This window comes from Bufo gargarizans, chromosome 1, assembly GCF_014858855.1.
Source record: "Bufo gargarizans isolate SCDJY-AF-19 chromosome 1, ASM1485885v1, whole genome shotgun sequence".
Classification (NCBI taxonomy): Eukaryota; Metazoa; Chordata; class Amphibia; order Anura; family Bufonidae; genus Bufo; species Bufo gargarizans.
Genome location: NC_058080.1, coordinates 13,585,067 through 13,603,981, shown reverse-complemented (window position 1 = coordinate 13,603,981; position 18,915 = coordinate 13,585,067).

Sequence of the window (18,915 nt, the reverse complement as noted above, 5' to 3'; positions counted from 1 at the left end):
ATCTATCTATCTATCTATCTATCTATCTATCTATCGGTCTCGAGTGTATCTATCCATTGATCTATCAGTCCTAAGTGTATCTATCTATCTCATATCTATTTAATATCTATCTATGTCTAACTATCCATGTCTATCTATCATCTATCTATCTACTATCTATCTATCTATCCAGTTTATATATTCATTTTGGCTCTTTACTGAACATTTTGTGTAATATTTTGTAAATCTAAAAGGAAGTGCGTTTAAGAAAGTGTAACTGACAATTTGTTGAGTTTTTTTATATACAATAGAAATTGCAGAATGATTTATATTTTAGCTTTTATCTTCTGTTCACAATGAGTATTTAAAATTAAAAATTACAATTTTAATTTGTAAAGTTTTAAGATCGGCTAACTTTTAAGTTATTACTTGAATGCCATTTAAGAAAACACTTGGACTTGCAGACTGAAACCAAATAGGAAAGAAAATTGAGGAAGGATTAATGCGACGATTTTAGTTTATGATGATTTCAAAAATATATTTAATACACTGAGGGATATACAGATTTAGGGCTCATGCTCACGAGCGTAAGCGCTAAGTGCCCGTGCTGAATGGGTCCGCATCCATGATGCGGAATGCACACGGCCGGTACCCCGTGTATTGCGGACCCGCCGTATGCGGGCCACAATATCACCACGGGCAGCATACGGTTGTGTACAAGAGGCCTTAGAGTAAGATTTTTCATAAAACATTTTATTGTCCAGTTTCAACAGCTTAATCAAACGACACACTGCGCAGTAAGTTAGTCATTTAAAAAAAATCTAAAAAAAATTCAAATTTTTTACTATAAGAATACAAATTTAGATGTAAATATGGTTAAAGCAATTAAAAACATTCTGCTTTATAAAAAAAAGTGAAAATTTTCAGTTTAAATATCAATGACTAGCGTTCGTCTTGTGCTTTTAATGCCATAGATTATACGGTTTCTTATTTTTGTAATAAAATGTTTTGCCCATCATTTCCATTATCACATTCTGTGTTCAATTTAGTTTTTGACCAATAATGTTTCTATTTATTGGAAAAATTCCTGTTTTGATCGCATTTATGGCCAGTTTATTCCCACTTTGTTGAGTAACATTCCAAGCCTTATTGAAATCGCCTGCATTTCAGGAATAAAATGCATAAAATTGCATCTAATCTGTAAGCCACTGGTCTCTTTTGCAAATTAGAAAAGGTTAAGATTCCAAAAAAAGAAAAATCGGAACAAATTTTTACAGTACTGTTCATGTCTACAAACTCGACAAATAATTTGTGGAGTAAGTTAATCAAAATTTTGGTTAAAAAAAGCAAATGGGCTAGCTTTTGGCAAAGATGCAATTAGATAAGCTTAAATAGTGCTTAAAATAATGTCTATATAGAGATAAAATAGTATAATTTGCTCGAGACTTAAGTATTACCTTTTAACCCTGGAGCTCAATGTTTTGCTAGAGATCTTCAGAAGAGTTGACATGTTAACATGCCGTGAGACACATGATCTAATTGAATGCTTATGTTCTCATTAAGATACATTCTGTTTAAGGCTACGTCTAGTCATAGCAGAGTTTCTCCACCATGGATTATGTAGCAAATCTGCTGAAAATCGATGTCATGTCTTACTTATTGACTTTGGAGTGGACTCATGGTACATTCCTTCTTAAAGAAAATCCTAGATTTCCAGAAAATAATGAGCATGCTGCACTGTTAAAAAATTACATAATTTAGTTATTTCTCCAAATCTGCCACATTACAACATGGCCTTAACATGACTGTACCTGTACCATTTGGGTAGTACCAGGAGCCAGTGGGCAAATTAGTGGGCAAATTACAGCAGCGTAATGTCCGACTCACAGTCAACAGCTCCCAGTTCCCTCCAGTGTGACTAACCACACATAGAATGGGAGTGAGGGTTTAGTCAGATGTTACTGTTTGCAACCACCACAGTAGAGCACCTATTCTTGTAACAATGTATTCTATATATCATTCCACCTCCACACATTTTACTATCTGGTGTAGGATGTCTCTGTGGCACTTGTGGTCTGCTGCGGGCATCCTACCCTGTATGAATTTTTTGCTGGGGATCGCCCTTAGCAACAGACCACAAGCGAGTGTATCTGCTCCCCCGAGCATAAATGCACAACTGCATTTGGGGTTGAGCATTTCCTGCCTTTTGAGACCACATATTTAAATCTTCTAAGTTCAGGCATAAGATTTAAGTGGATCTTCCCCCCTATTTGAATTTGTGTACAACGTCAGGTCAAAAGCTCACAAACTTTCAAGTTTCTAAACAGGGATGACACATTATCAGAAATTCTTTGCTTCTAAACAAGAATGTTAACAATGTTTGTGACGCCTCGCTGTCTCATTAAGAATTGCAGTGGATCCCAGTGTGTTTAAAGTAAATGTGCCTCCACAACCTGGGTATTCCAGTGAGGAAACTTTCCATTTACAGCTACCCATAATTTTTTTAATAATGCATCCAGCTTATTCAACATCCTTTCAGTTGACACATTACAAGAAATACTTTGCTTCTAACTTCCCTTACACCAGACATTTCTCATGTTTCTTTCCAATTCAAACAGACATTGTGATAATGTAAACCACCAACATTTCTCATGTAAACTAATGATATATTGTTAAACTAGAGATGAGAAAATTTCTGTAAAGTCAATTCAATTTGACCGGATTGACCACCCAATTCAATTCTAACCCTATTGAGTTAAATCTGAATTGAAAGTGGTTGAATTGCCCTGAAGACGTGTGGATGACTCACTCTCTCCTAAAAACGTCTCCTGAAATCAAATCACCTAAAATTAGAATTCTATGGAATCTGAATTTTTCCAAAAATCTGGGTTGAATTCTGATTCTATAGAATTGATCGCTCGTTTCTAACATTAACATGTAACTCAAATCATTGTTCTTGTAGTGTTTCATTAAGGGACAACTCTTCAATAGATCGATAACACACCAGAAGAAAATTTCCTTTCATGAAGTAATATTCAGTTGCCTTATTGCTTTATATGAGAGAAAAATGCTTCCATATGAGAAAATTTGCCCATCTGTAAAATAGCAAATTTGCCAAATTACTGGTTTTCCTCATCTCTATCCTCACATGCTTAGCACAATGTTATTTGTGATACTGAAAATGGCCTAATTTTTTTTTGTAAATTTTTGCATTTAAAGATTAAAACGTACGGTATCAGCAAATATTGGGCAAACATCTTGGATGGAGACTTTGTTTCATACATTATTAAGTCAAGACTTCTTGACACGATCCTGGAGCTTAGAGAAAATGAATCTCCTCAAATTTTGAAATATTCACATTTTAAATATAAAAAAACTCCCGCTCTTCGCAGGTTACCTTTTCACAAGTTCCACAAAGAACCGTATAACTATGCAAAATGGCCGTCGCCTTTTATTATACATCTCTCTTGTCCTTGCTCTATTCTATAAGGTTTCACTAAAGGACATTGATTTTAATGGCAAGTGCACATTTTTCTGAATGCTGGGTATTCTTACGAGTTCCTCCTGGACTACTGCACAAAAACCTGTGAGAAAGAGGAGACCTAGCTCCCATGTTTTTGTTCTTTCTGGGTGTATGATCGATCCATATTAGTTGTATTATACCATCCTATTTCTCTTGTATATTCAACCTGAAAACATAGCCAGAGTAGCGTGACACCATAGACAAGTAGATACCATATGAGAACTTTTTTGCGTTAAGAAGTGTATCTCACTCTCTATACTTACAAAAAGGTAGTATTTAAAAAGAGGTTCCCATTACCCAATTTAGACACTATTTAGTATTGTTGAAACCCTTGGTCAGTGGATTGGATTGTAACAGTTGATTCTGCATTGGAAATGATCTCCTAGATGTCAAACTTGATGGACATGTAATGTAACATTTCTCTTTTGTACTTTGTAAGGCTACTTTCACACCTGCGTTCAGGTGTCCGCTCGTGAGCTCCGTTTGAAGGGGCTCACGAGCGGCCCTGAACGCAGCCGTCTGGCCCTAATGCATTCTCAGTGGAGGCGGATCCACTGAGAATGCATCCGCCTGCAAGCGCTCAGCCTCCGCTCCGCTCAGTGAGCGGACACCTGAACGCTGCAAGCAGCGTTCAGGTGTCCGCCTGGCCGTGCGGAGGCGAGCGGATCTGTTCCGACTTACAATGTAAGTCAATGGGGACGGATCCGCTTGAAGATGACACCATATGGCTCAATCTTCAAGCGGATCCGTCCCTCATTGACTTTCAATGTAAAGTCTGAACGGAGCCACCGTCTGCATTATTATGAGCGGATCCGTTCAGAACGGATCCGATCGAACGCTAGTGTGAAAGTAGCCTAAACTATATAACTTTTTGCAATCTGGTAAAAATTTTATGGTTTTAATCTATTTTATGGCCTTCAAGTTCTTCCTTACTTTGACTCTTTCTCTTTTTCTCTCTTATTTCTAAAAGCCAACTCTTCTCCTTTGACTTTTTGAGCGCATCTTCGTAGGAGCTCTTCAAATTAAAAAGGCAACTTTCAAGTCAAAGACTCTGTCATGGATTTAAAGGGGAACATTCGCTGGATTAGAATTAATTTGTGGAATTGCTTTGCCATTTGTGTAGCATTCTTTCTGTCCCTTGGAGCACGGGAATCAGGGGAAGAGGGATCTAGTTATAACATAATTTTTGAAGACCTTGAATGAATGATAAAAACCAGTCAAGTGGAACATCAAGAAGGATTGTCATCTTTTGGAATTAGGTTAATAAAGATCATTAACTGCTGGGAAATAATAATCTGTCTCAAGCAATGGACACAACTGACCTTGTAACTAAGTTTCCTTAACTCTTCATTGATAATTATTGGATATAATACTTTTATAAAACCTTTGCTCACTGGCTACTCAAGCTCCTTTTATTGATGAGTCAATGGATTTGCACATTCGAAGAGCCTAAAATCAGTAAGTTGAAAGTTTTTTTATTTCAAAAATACACATTGTATTAACCCCTTCATGACCGGATACATACTGGTGCCTGCTTTTCATAAAGACGACACACGAGGCTCATGTCCACGACCGTCGATAATGCCGCTCGCGGACATTTAACACTTAAGATGCCGTGGTGAATCCTGACCACGGCATCTGAGCGCATGCAAACCCAGAAGTGCACGCTTCTGGGTTTGCTCCGGCTCCTTCGGGCGATGATCGGAGGAGCAGGAGCTTGTCCCTGTCATAGAAAATGAGAAGGGGCTACTACATAGTGCTTCCTATTGAGCCCCTGTCTGTAGCAGGATTCCATAGGAAACGGTACATTTTTCATAGACTCCACTGCTAATGCACGTTTTTTGTTTTCCCATTACTAAAAGTTATTCTAAATTCCTCCCCCAAAGAACAAGCTCTCATATGGCTATGTCAACAGAGAAATGAAAACATTATGGCTCTAAGAATGTGGTGGTGCAAAAATGTAAAAATTCCTGTGAGCCCTAATGCAAAACTTCTGTAGATGTGGTACTTAAGAGGTTAATGAGTCATAGCATGTAGTCAATATTTATCATGTATTGCCTTACCTAACGGCTTCATGTCTGGTGTTACAAAAAATCTAAATTTCATTGTTTCATTCTTCAGTTTTACTCATTCCATCTATGTAGCCATAGACAGGCTTCATTTTTCCACAAAGAGCTTTCATTTTGAGGTTACTCTTAGGCAGTGTTCCTCAACTCCAGTCCTCAGGGCCCACCTCTCGGTCATGATTTGAGAATATCCCACGGAATGAATACCTGTGGTAAGTCCTGATGCACTGACACTAATTGTATCATCTGCTCAATATAAAGGAAATCCTGAAAACATGACCGGCAGGTGGGCTCTGAGGACTGGAGTTGAGGAACACTCCTATAAGGCATTAAATAGCTGTTATAAATTGTGGGGGTGAATGGGAAAAACTTTTTTTTTTTTCATTTTTGGAAATTTATTTTTACAGTTTTTACTATGCTGTATAAATAATATGTTATGTCATTCTACAAGTCAGTATAATTACAGTGATACCAAATTAATACGTATTTTTATGTTTTACTAAGGTGGGTTTCACATATACTCTGAAGGTATCCAACAGGTTGTTCTGGATGAGAAACAGAGTGCTGGAGTTCATCGGATCTGGCCTAGCCAGATATTGCCGTTCTCAGCTAGAGCCCATTCACTATAATAGATCTGTTGGGAATCCTATTTGGTTTCAGGCATGAGCACTGGGCTTCGGCCGGACAAAACCCGGCACTCATGCTAGAAACCGGCCGAATCGCTGCTGGATCCCATAATAGTCAATGAGGTCCGGCAGTGCACAGCCCTATCTGACTATGCCAAATATGGTGAACTCCGCCAGGCTGTTCCTCTGCCTGAAACCTTTTATGTATACGTGAAATCAACCTACATAACTCCCGCCTTCTAAAAAAAACCTCTTTTTTTTTTTTTTTTGCATTTTAAAACCCACAACATTTGTTATCTTTCCATATTAAAGGAGAACTTTGCATCACTCAGGTCACTCACATATCACTGGCTTGCAGTACTGACAAATAACATTATGGGATAGACATGAAGTTATTAGTCATACGCCATTCAGAGGCATCAAGGCCAGTTTTGATAAATGAGGCTCTATACCTTCAAACATAAAAAAATGCTGCCCCAAATTTGCTTTCTATTTCGAGAAATTAATCAAATACAAAAATGTTAAGCTATGGATAAACACAGTAGTTATGCCATATACGTATCTAAGGATAATATAGCTCTAAGTTGGGGAGGATAATGCAGAGTTTGCATTTGAAGACCGCTTATGATATCTTCCCACTGTAAAAGGCAATAGTTAGAGACCATTTCTTTCCGGTCATGACACAGTAGTCGAAATACGTTGGGATTTCCCTCCAGAGAAAGTGATGGCAAATGAGTGGGATATACCACTAGAAAATATCATCACTTCCTGACCATTGGGTTCCCGAAAGCTGGACCTTCATAAATTCTTGAAATGAAATGTCGTTCCATCGTGTATTTTTGCACAGTAAAAAATTATTCAAGGTACTGCAGCACAGCGCCATTCACTAGACCAGAGCTGAGATCCCTGCACGGTGGGTGCTGAAGAAAAGAGTCCTTGTTCCTTTTCTTCTTGGGAACAGGGTTCCCAATGGTCAAAGTGATTCTCATTGTTCATAATGGCATGTGACGTCCTAGCAATATACCGAAACATTACAAAATGGGAATATCCTTTGAAAGGGGTTGTCTAGTTTAGACAACACATTTTATGCACCCTATTAGGAAACTCTGAGTTAATAAAGGGAGGAGATGGGGAGTCTTCTGTTCAGGATCATCTTCTTTTGGCCAGAGTGAAGAAAGGATACAAAGAGAGTTTCGGTCTGGAGAACCTGCCCTGTCCTATCAACCTATTGAAGTGAGTGGACACTGTGTAATACTTAAAGGGGTTGTCCGAGTTATGAAAAAAAAAAATAGCGCTGTAAATCTGATGAGCAGCAATATATAACTAAGCTAAGCAAGTTTTAGGCAAAAATATAGATATTTCCTCATTTCCCTGGGTTCTCTTCTGGCCCTTTGTTTACCTGCAATAACAACAATCTCAGGTTTCCTCGTGAATATTTGTGCCCCTTTCCCTGCTCTGCAAAGGGAGTGAATACAAGTGCTGCCCTGAGTGACATGTCTGATTGCTGGCAGACTCAGCAGCATGTTGTATTTGTAGGACTACAAGTCCCAGCTAATACTGTTGATACAAACAGGATCTTCCCCCTACCTGTTCTTGTGCAATGCTCTGTAGAACTCCTCTGTCAGCTCCTGTGCCCAGCATTTGTCTCCTCACTGCCTGCAGCTACTCAGTAAAGCCTTCAGCCCTGAGTCTGTGCAGCTGAAGGGGTTAATGTTTTTCCTCAAGAATCCAGGGAGAGAGCAATAACTAGCAGCCGGCAGTGTAGGGGGGCGTGGTCAGCACAGTGACGTCTCTTGTACAGGCACATATCTGCTCTCTCAGGCTTGTGCACAAAACAACATCAGAGCAGGGAGAGAAGCTGACATCACAGGTCATGTGACCCTCAGTGACATCTGAGAAAGGAGCAACTGGAGATAAAGTAAGTGAATTGTAAAGTCCTTACATTTGCCTAGTTAGAAACATACAAAGAACAAAAAAATAAATCAGACAATTCCTCTTTAATTTCTCCTGTGGTGGCGCAGCATTGAAACTGAGCACTTACTGGTGGATTTCCAGAACACAGCTGATTACTGGTGATCCCAGCAGGGGAATACTTTGCAATCAGATTATTTACAAGAGACCCTTCTAATATGTAGGGAAAGTTCATCATGGAGTACCCCTTTAAGAACTATTGTTATTTATAGTGTTTTTGTCTATATAGTGTTTTTGTCAGCATACAGTGCCTTTTTTATGGCAAGGTTTTGAGGTACAACATAAAATATTGTGCAGTTTGGCCAATATCAGCTATCAAAGAATTCAATGGGCAGTTATGAATCGGCAGCCAATGTGATGGGGGAGATGTCCTCACTCTTCCCAGTTATTGATGCTCTGCATGTTCGGATGTAACAGAGTCATAACGCGTTAGCTAAACGTGATAACTCACCCAATGTGTGCGTGAACTCTACATCTCTATACAGTTTATGCAAGAAGCAAGAAGATATCCCTTCCAATCCCATTGAAAAACTGAAGGCAAGTCTCTCAAAAACTATGAAATATGTTAAAATGTCTACAAATATGACATTTCATTGTGCTGCTCTGATCCGTGCATATCTGCTTCATCACATTGTTGCAAAATAAATATCATGCCCTTAAAGGGATTTCCAAGCTCCTGATATTGATTATCTATCCTCAGGATAGGTCATTAATATCTGATTGGTGAATTTCTTATTCAACAAATTGTAGAAGGATTAAAGTGGTTTTCTGGGACTTAGATACTGATGGACAGTCCTTGGGATAGATCATGAATATCAGATCATTGGGAGTCCAATGCCCTTCACCTTCAGCTGTTTCGGGCATCCAACTGCACTGGAAACCATAAAGCATACGGAATAAGAAGCACAAGGTTCTGTACACTGTGTAGGGTATTGCAGCTTCCATCCAAGGGAATTGGAGCTAAGCTGAAGTATGCCAACACCAGAAGCTACATCCTGGAAGGAGCCTTCTGCTTCTGGCTCTGCTCACCGTATAGTTTCCAGGGCTGGACAGCTGGTAGGTGAGGTGCCTGGTATCAGACCCTGAAGATAGCTGATGAATATCTAAGTCCTGGAAAAACTCTTGAGATGTTGCAGCTACTAAAGCTACTAAAAAGAAAAAGACTCCAATGAAAATCTGGATTTTGTCTTGGAGATGGAAATCCCCAAATCATCATTAGGGTGCCCTATGAGCGTGGCCACTGATCTGCTGACAAACCAGCAAATGCTTTACTGTCATTGATAAAATCTTTAGGATCACAAAAATGATCTTTGTTTGGCAGCGTATCTCCACGTGTCAACAGGGGAAGACCTTCTGATAATATGCAAACTGTATGGGGACAAGCAATTTTAGTAATGAACATATCTCCATACAGTAGGATGTTTGGTATGTTAGCTATACTAAACAAGCACTGATCAACATGCTATATCTACAATTGGTGCTCCAACATCTGCCCCTGTAAAATGATTCTAATAGTCCTTTTACCTGCCAATTATCGGGAATGAACCATTCTTTACTGATAATAGCCTGATCATCAATGGAGGTGAGAGCCGCATTTACATGTAGCAATCATCTCCTTTGTATGGGGACAAGCAATCAACTACAGCTCATCCTCATAGAAAATCCTCCTTTCTGGGCAGCATAAACAATGATTTTTTTGTGGCAACTGAAAGACACGACCACCTGATGAGTGAGCATTTGTTCATTCATTGGGGGTTTCCTGGCATATTTGTTAACAAACGCTCATTCCAATAATTGACCCAATTATCTGCCCGTGTAAAAAGATGTTTAGTCTTACTAGAACATTTACAACTGCTGTTTATCCACTCATTATTGGCTCTAGTAGAAGACATCACTTTGTTGAACACTACTTTGGATAATGTCTCCACAATTGGTAATTCTCGTAGCAGAAAAAAGCAAAATAAAATATAAAATCTGAAGAAGTATGGAAATGCTAGTGATGCTTGAGCAGAAAGGTTTATAAAAAAAGGGGCACGGCATTATGTCATGTGAAGCGGCCAACAGTCTATGCTCTTGTGTTAGATCTATTCAGTTATTTGAAGAAAAATCAGGTGACCCAAATCAGTACACAAGGGCGGTGAAACAGGTTAAAACCAACCTCTTACAACTTGATGATCGGTCAATAGATGCAACACAACCACTTGTTCTGCTTACCTTCCCCAAGGCCTGGAGATACAAATGAAAACCTGTGTAACATTTCCAGTAGTAGGTTAACAGAAGAAACTATGTCTAAGGGAAACATGGCACTAGGTGGAGTGAGGAGCAGGAGGAAGGCGAGCTCCACCTGGATTGTTTTATTAATTCAGAAAGCAAAATAAACTGCCATTTTTTCTGTTACAATGTCGTCACCCTGGAAAGGGTTGTCTCATGAAAACAAACCTAGTCTATGCCCTATTAGACCCTCTCTATGAACCCAACTAGAGAGATGCTCTGTTTGAGCAGCTTCCATTCTAGAGGACATGAGCTGTCCATTCATTTGAATGGCCACCTTGTAATACCCCACTTGCCATGCTTCCTCAAAAAAAAAATCAACTACTTGCTAGGTGTTCTAGGATGAGACATCCCTTTGAGAAGTGTGGAGATTCGCTCTGGTAGTAAGGATAAGCGCGCAGTACAGAGGCAAAAGACAAGTTCGTAATTCAAACTTCAGTGTTTATTCACACATGATGCCAAAAGCAAAACATCACTTTTGCAGTGTTGGTGTTACTTCACACCCAATGGCAAGTAAATAAAACAAAAGTCACCTGGCAGTTCTTCCTCAGAAAGTTCAAATACAGGCTTTAGGCGGCCTGTTCCCCTGACACACGGGTCTCCGCTCTCCAGCCCAGCACAAGCCTCAGATCCCAGCACACAGACCTCCTGAGCTCCACTGTCAGACGGAGGTAATCCTCTCCACCTGGCAGTGCTGGCTGGTTTTCATGCCTGGCAAAACCCAGCCTGGAACGTGGGGAGTAGGCACCCACCCAGCACTTTGACTACTTCCAGTAAGAGCCGTCCCGGATCAGCTTTTACAGCCATGCTAAGTACCAAGGTGTCAAACAGCAACTGCTGCTGACACACAAAAAATTGCTCTTACTCCACCGAGGCCAGGAACCTCGGTGACACGTACCTATCATCCACGATGATGCCTTGTAACTTCTTACAGAAGATATATGCATGTGACTTTTCAGGTTTAAGATCTTGATGACCTATGGTCCAGCTAACAATATCAGCTTGGTAGGGGTCTCAGCACCCCTGCCGATCAGCTGTTTGATCTACTTAGAGACAGAGATGCAAGATAAAGAATTTTCACACCGTCAATATACTACTGCTACTAAGTAGCAGGTCGATGGACTGATGTAAAGGATGACGAAGCTGCAGCACTCACATGAATGATGTGGCCCCTCCAAACAACTGATCTACAGGACTTTACAGAGTGAGACCCCTCACTGATCTTACATTATTGACCTATGCTGAGGATAAGCCATCAATATTCTAAACCTGGAGAATCCCATTAAGCTAAGACATTATCAATAGGAAGTAAAATGAAAGGGGCAGCTTACCAATGGACTGTAACAAAGGAAATAAAGTCAACGTGCGCAACAATACTAATCTGTGGAGGGTTTAGAGAGTGAACATAGAAGAGCGTTTGGCATCTGTAAACTTTTAAGCCCCTTTCACACGGGCGGGTATTCAGCGCGGGTGCAATGTGTGAGGTGAACGCATTGCACCCACACTAAATCTGGACCCATTCATTTCTATGGGGCTGTGCACACGAGCAGTGATTTTCACGCATCACTTGTGCATTGCGTGAAAATCGCAGCATGCTCTATATTCAGCGTTTTTTACGCAATGCAGGCCCCATAGAAGTGAATGGGGCCGCGTGAAAATCGCAAGCATCTGCAAGCAAGTGCGGATGCGGTGCGATTTTCACGCATGGTTGCTAGGTGATAATCGGGCTGGGGACCCGATCTGTATTATTTTCCCTTATAACATGGTTATAAGGGAAAATAATAGCATTCTGAATACAGAATGCAAAGTAAAATAGTGATGGAGGGGTCAAAAAAATTAATAAATTACACTTGATCGCGTCGTTGCGGATCTCTGTCTTCTTCTGTAATGTTGAGCTGCCGGCTAAGGACCTGTGGTGACGTCACATCACATGAACCAATCACATGGTCCCTCACCATGGTGATGAACCATGTGATTGGACCATAGTGACGTCACCACAGGTCTTTTGCCAAGTCCTGAAGATAAAACAGAGACCGGCAGCTATGGAGCAGGTAAGTTAACTTTTTTTTTGTTTTTTAACCCCTCCAGCCCTATTGTACTTTGCATTCTGTATTAAGAATGCTATTATTTTCTCTTATAACCATGTTATAAGGGAAAATACTAAAATCTACACAACACCTAACCCAAACCTGAACTTCAGTGATGAAGTCCGGGTTCGGGTCTGGGTACCATACATCGCGATTTTTTTCACGCGCGTGCAAAACGCATTAAAACGTGCATTTTACCGCAACGCACCCGCATCTTATCGGGCCCTCACACGCCACGCTCATGTGAAAGAGGCCTTAGTGCATAGGACATGGACTGAGCAATCAGGGTTCGATGAGATGTTACACCTCAGTAACACTTCTTTTTGTGATTGTTTGATGTCTATTGATTCTGGTTTGGGGTTAGTACTGTTTCTAATTGTAGAAACGCGGTGCTGTATGGAAACTTTCCAGGAAATGCCTATAAAGGGCAAGACTCCATGCAGCACTATGTCTCCTCAATGACAAACAGTACTCCCATAAACTTCATCTATGGTATTTCATCCAGTTAACCAGTACCTTTCTGGATACTAATGAGGGGTAGGCACCCCAAAACAGCTGTCTACAGAAGAGTGTCTTTGGTTTGTCAGGTATGATCTATTTTGCATGCTATTATACTATTCAAGGGGTATTCCAGGACTTAAAACTTGATGACGTATCCTCAGGATTGGTCATCAGTATCAGATCAGTGGGAATCCTACCCCCGGTACCCTCGACAATCAGACTTTCTTGGCCTTTTCATAAGATGCTAAGCACACAGTGGTACATTTTTTTCCCTACTGTGTTGGTACTGCAGCTCAGTGACATCACAGTGATAGACGTGACATCATAGGCTTTCAACAGCTGACCGGGTATGAATATTTAAGTCCTGGAAAACCCCTTTGAAAGCAATGGACATGTACGGGGGAATTTATTTTAATCATTGACTTTTTCTTATTTTGGACTAAAAATATTTTTTTTCTAATAATCTTTATTAAACTTTATTAAAATTTTACACATATTTGTTCGACGGCGTTCACTTTCAGTGTAGCTGCAGACCATTTCCTTTTGCTTTACATTGAATCTTCCTAGAAACTGCACTGATGACTTGATATGTAACTTTTATCTCAGAACTCCTGACAGCTCCTAGACATACACTGAGTTATTATAAGACGTCTTGAGAGCAACATGTTTACCTCATCATTACATGACCGCATTAGCCAGTCTTCGTTTGAACCAGTGGTTTAGGGTGAACTTTCACTCTGTGGATATTTTTCCAATTTTCTTGTTTCGGGTTCTATGCAAAGAATCTGCATTCTTTTACAGTCCAGTACATGGAGTTTTTGGAGAATCCATCCACATGTAGCAGAAATATTCTATGCAGAATTGAGGGCATATTGATTCTGCTGCAACAAAGTTTTCACTCTTGGAGATACTTAGGGTGTAATCCATACCAAAATCCACATCATAATCCATATGTTCTGCAAAACTCAGAAAATGGCTGTAGAGTGTGGACCTTACGGAGGGATTATTCACACATATATTATACTATAATTTTTTATTTTTAAGAGCCATTAATTCCATAGTGCTGTACATCTACAGGTCCTTCTCAAAAAATTAGCATATTGTGATAAAGTTCATTATTTTCTGTAATGTGCTGATAAACATTAGACTTTCATATATTTTAGATTCATTACACACCAACTGAAGCAGTTCAAGCCTTTTATTGTTTTAATATTGATGATTTTGGCATACAGCTCATGAAAACCCAAATTTCCTATCTCAAAAAATTAGCATATTTCATCCGACAAATAAAAGAAAAGTGTTTTTAATACAAACAAAAGTCAAACTTCAAATAATTATGTTCAGTTCTGCACTCAATACTTGGTCGGGAATCCTTTTGCAGAAATGACTGCTTCACTGCGGCGTGGCATGGAGGCAATCAGCCTGTGGCACTGCTGAGGTGTTATGGAGGCCCAGGAGGCTTCAATGCGGCGTGGCATGGAGGCAATCAGCCTGTGGCACTGCTGAGGTGTTATGGAGGCCCAGGATGCTTCAATGCGGCGTGGCATGGAGGCATCAGCCTGTGGCACTGCTGAGGTGTTATGGAGGCCCAGGATGCTTCGATATCGGCGTGGCATGGAGGCAATCAGCCTGTGGCACTGCTGAGGTGTTATGGAGGCCCAGGATGCTTCGATAGCGGCCTTAAGCTCATCCAGAGTGTTGGGTCTTGCGTCTCTCAACTTTCTCTTCCCAATTCGTCAAATTCGCGAATTCGCTATCTTCGTTCACTTTTTTTTTCCATTGTGAATATCTCAATGTAAAATTTGCTTAATACGCATGCTCAAAGAGGGGCGTGGCCTAGCAACTGTTTTCGAAGTACCCGAAGTTTGAGGCGATTGGAAAAAGATGGTCGGAAGCAATTTTCGCGACAGTGAGGAAAAACTCCTGATCACTGTAAGTATTTACAAATGATTACTTATTAACTGGTGTGACCTGTAGCAAATCAGCCGGTTACATCATACATCTCTACCTCGCCATGAGTAAATAAATATATTTTAATTAATTTCAGTATAAAGCTGTAGCCTGCTCTCACTACATTCATTGGAAGCTGTCTAGCACCAGGAAGGGTATAGAGTGGGCACAGCATGCATGTTGGTACCTGCATCCCTTGTAATGGAGGCCATTTTGGCACAAAAAATGGAAAAAGGCAGAGTGGCGCATAACAGGTAGTATTTAGTGTTAGGACCCGTCTAACAGAGATCGCCTTGACGTTCGGCAGACGGGCTTAGATGGTTTTGTACAAAATGCATTGTCCAAGCATCTCACTTTATAAATAAGCGTAGTATTAGCACCATAACTTTTGTAAGCATTGCTGTACTTTGTCTTATTTGCAGAGTGCTGCTGCATTGTCTCTATGCAATCCATCTGATCACTCTTCATAACATTCTGGAGTATATGCAAATTGCTATTATAAAAACTTAAGCAGCAACTTTTCCAATTTCCAATATTTATGTAATTCTCAAAACTTTTGGCCACGACTGTACACCCTGCACTGGACCCTATCGGCTACACTATTCACTCACTAACCTACACTGACTATCTAACACTAACTATCTGGAATATATATATGAGGTACCTAACTAATATACCTAATACCCTGCACTGGACCCTATCAGCTACACTATTCACTCACTAACCTACACTAACACTATCTGGATTATATATATGAGGTTTCAGATGTCCAGGGCCGTTGATATGGTCTCAAAAGATCCGGGGCCCAAGCCCAAATGAATATCGCCCAGTTCTCTAAGTCGTCCCCCATCCCCCACACACTGTACTTGCTATAGAGCAGCACATACCTGTCCCATCCAGGGCCTCCAGGTGACGTCTTCTCTGATGTAGATCTTCTCTGTCATCATCTTCTCCATTTGATCTGTACAACTTCTTTTCGTCGCCTTGTCTCTACAGAGTGTGACACACAGACATCTTAGCTTCCTCACATTTCTATCATCATCCCCCAACCTGGAGTCCCCACAGTGTTATCCTGTTGCTCACTGTGCCCCCCAACACCCCCAAATACTATCCTGAAGAAGGAGTGCCCCCGTAGTAATAGTGCTCCTCATAGTCCCACCAATAGTAATTCCCTTCTAGAATGCCCTCATTAGTAATACTGCCCCCTACAGTGCCCCCAACCATGATAACGCTCCCCAAGAGTGCCCCCATTAGTAGAAGAGCCCTCCAGTATTAATAATACCCTCACAGAGACCCCAGTAGAAATAAGACCCCCTATTCCCCAAGTGGTAATAAAGCTTTCTACAGACCACTCAGTAGTAATAAGGCCCCCATAGTGCTCTTAGTAGAAATAAGGCAGATCTATAATTCACTTCTATAGAGCCCCCAGTAGTAATAAGAACGCCTAATGTCGCCTTGATTTATAATACCCCTACAGTCCCCCCAGTATTTATATTTCCCCCTACTGTTATAATGCTCAGCCTAAAGTGGCCCTAGTATTTTTTAATGCCCCCTGCAGTGCCCATGTAGTTATATTCCTCCCTCCACCATACAGTCCCATGTAAATAACAGCCCTCTCTATCTACAGCCCCCTCCAAAATACAGTCCCATGTAAATAACATCATCCTCCTCCCCAGCCGCATCCAAAATGCAATCCCACGTACACAACACCTCCTCAACATTCAGTCCCATGTAAATAACATCATTCCCCCACCAGCCACCTTCAACAAACAATCCGATGTAAATAACATTGCCCCTCAACATTCAGTCCCATGTAAATAACATCACTCCCTCTCTCAGACCCCTGCAACATTCAGTCCCATGTAACCAAGTAGCAGAGTTGAGGATAAATCGGAGGGGTGCGATATTGTAGTAGTCCAAGCAGTAGAAGATGAGGCTATGCATTAGCATTTTATTTGACTTAGGGGTGAGGAAGTGGTTTGAAGGACAAGGCAGAATCAAATGTTGTCCCCAGGCAGCAGACCTGTGAGACTGGAGAGAACATGGTGCTGTTAACTGTAGTGGAAAGATCCAGTAGGGGGGCAGAGTGTCATGGAGGAAATATGGGATTAATTATTTTTCTCCATGATGAGTTTTAAAAAGTGAGAGTTAAAGAATGAAGATATAGCCGACAGACACGTGACCTCTTGGCCAGTGAGTTAGAGCTGAGTCTCATCAGCATAGAGATAGTATTGGAAGCCATGGGACTCTATGAGCTTTCGCAGGCCTAAAGTATAAATGGAAGAAATTAGGGAACCCAGGGTGTAATGGGCATGATGAGGAGGTGGTGTATGGGAGAAGCTAAATGTTTGGTTGCTGAGGTACAAGGAGATTCAGTCGAGATCGAGGTCTCTGATGAGATGGATGGGGGAAAGGAGGACTTGCAACAGGTCAACAGTTTCAAAGTCAGAGGATAGATCAAGAAGGAGGAGCACAGAGTAATGATGAGTAGCTTTGGCAGCTAGCAGATTGTTGCGACAGATCATTGGTTAGGGATGGTTTCAGTGGAGTGATTGGGTCAGAAGACCGATTGCAGGGAACAATAAGTGAGTGGGATGATGGGTGGGAAGACAGTTCAAAATGGACATGTTGTTCAAGGAATTCAAGTATGGGTGTGATGTGGCATGTTTAAAAGAGGAAGAGACCAGTGGTGATAAGTTAAAGAGTTGGGAAAGGACATAAGGTGCGATGGGATTTGGTGAAGTACACAGGTGATGATGTATGATCTTAAGATTGTTTTGAAAAACTTTACTTCAGTGATGGTGGTAAACTGGGTTATGTTAGAAGACCACGGCGTAGTTGAGTAGGGGGTTGAGGGGAATGTTGTTAGTTTCTCAGATTTTGTCAATTTTTTGTTTGAAATATGAGGCAAAATCTTTGGTTGACAGAGGTGAAGAAGGGAGGCACTGGGCAACAGTGTAGAGTTGTTTGAAGTATCAAACTATTGTTTGGGCTTGTGAAGTAGTCCTGTTTAGAAGAGATAAGTGCAGAATTAAATTTGAGAGCAGCTTGTTTGTATGTGATTAAGTCTTCCTTGGAGTGAGCTTTCTTCCAGCGCTGTCCTACAACTTTGCCAGCTTATTTTAGTTTTTAGTTTTGTCTGGTGTGTGTGCCATGGTTGTCTATGGAACTCATGGGTTCTGGTGTCTGTGTGAGGGGAGACTGAGTAGAGAGCTACAGTAATTGAGGTGTTGTAGGGAAGATATGGAAGACAGCAATGAAAGAGTCAGAGAGTATGTGGATAGAGGAATTTTTGATGTACCTTCAAGGGTGTGCTAGTTTATGGGCTGGAGGGGCCGTTGAGAGAATGGTTGAGAATGCAAGAAGATTGTGGTCATAGAGTGAAGAGGAGAGTTTGAGAAATTAGGGAGCAGAGGTGGGTGAAAGCAAGGTCAAGTGTGTCCATTTCTGTGGGTGGCTGTGGAGGACCATTGTCTGAGGCCAAAGGATGAAGTAAGAGTTTGGCAGTTTTGTAGAATGTGTCAATAGGGATTTTGAAATCTCCCATGATGATGGATGTTTTATAATTTAGGCAGTGAGGTCCATACTACAATGTAGGAATGTAGGACACAGACATGGCAACCACTGAAGACAATTGTCTCCAATAGTCTCCAGGTTCAGGTTTCTTGAAATATGGCACAAGATAGGACAAGCTCTGAGTTTCTTGGCCCCCTGGTATTTCTTGAAAAACAATGGTGTGAGTAGCACCACTTGCTTCAATGGGTCTATGTGCTATCTATGTGCAATTAGTTGCATGGATAGTCCGTGGCCCAAAAATGTTGTTGCGCGCCCTTTCCAAAATGTTGCATAGAAAAAAAAGAACATATGACTTAATACTAACTCCACCTCTCGGCTTTCATGTTAATACAGACATAACTAAAGGCGACCTTACACTCATACAC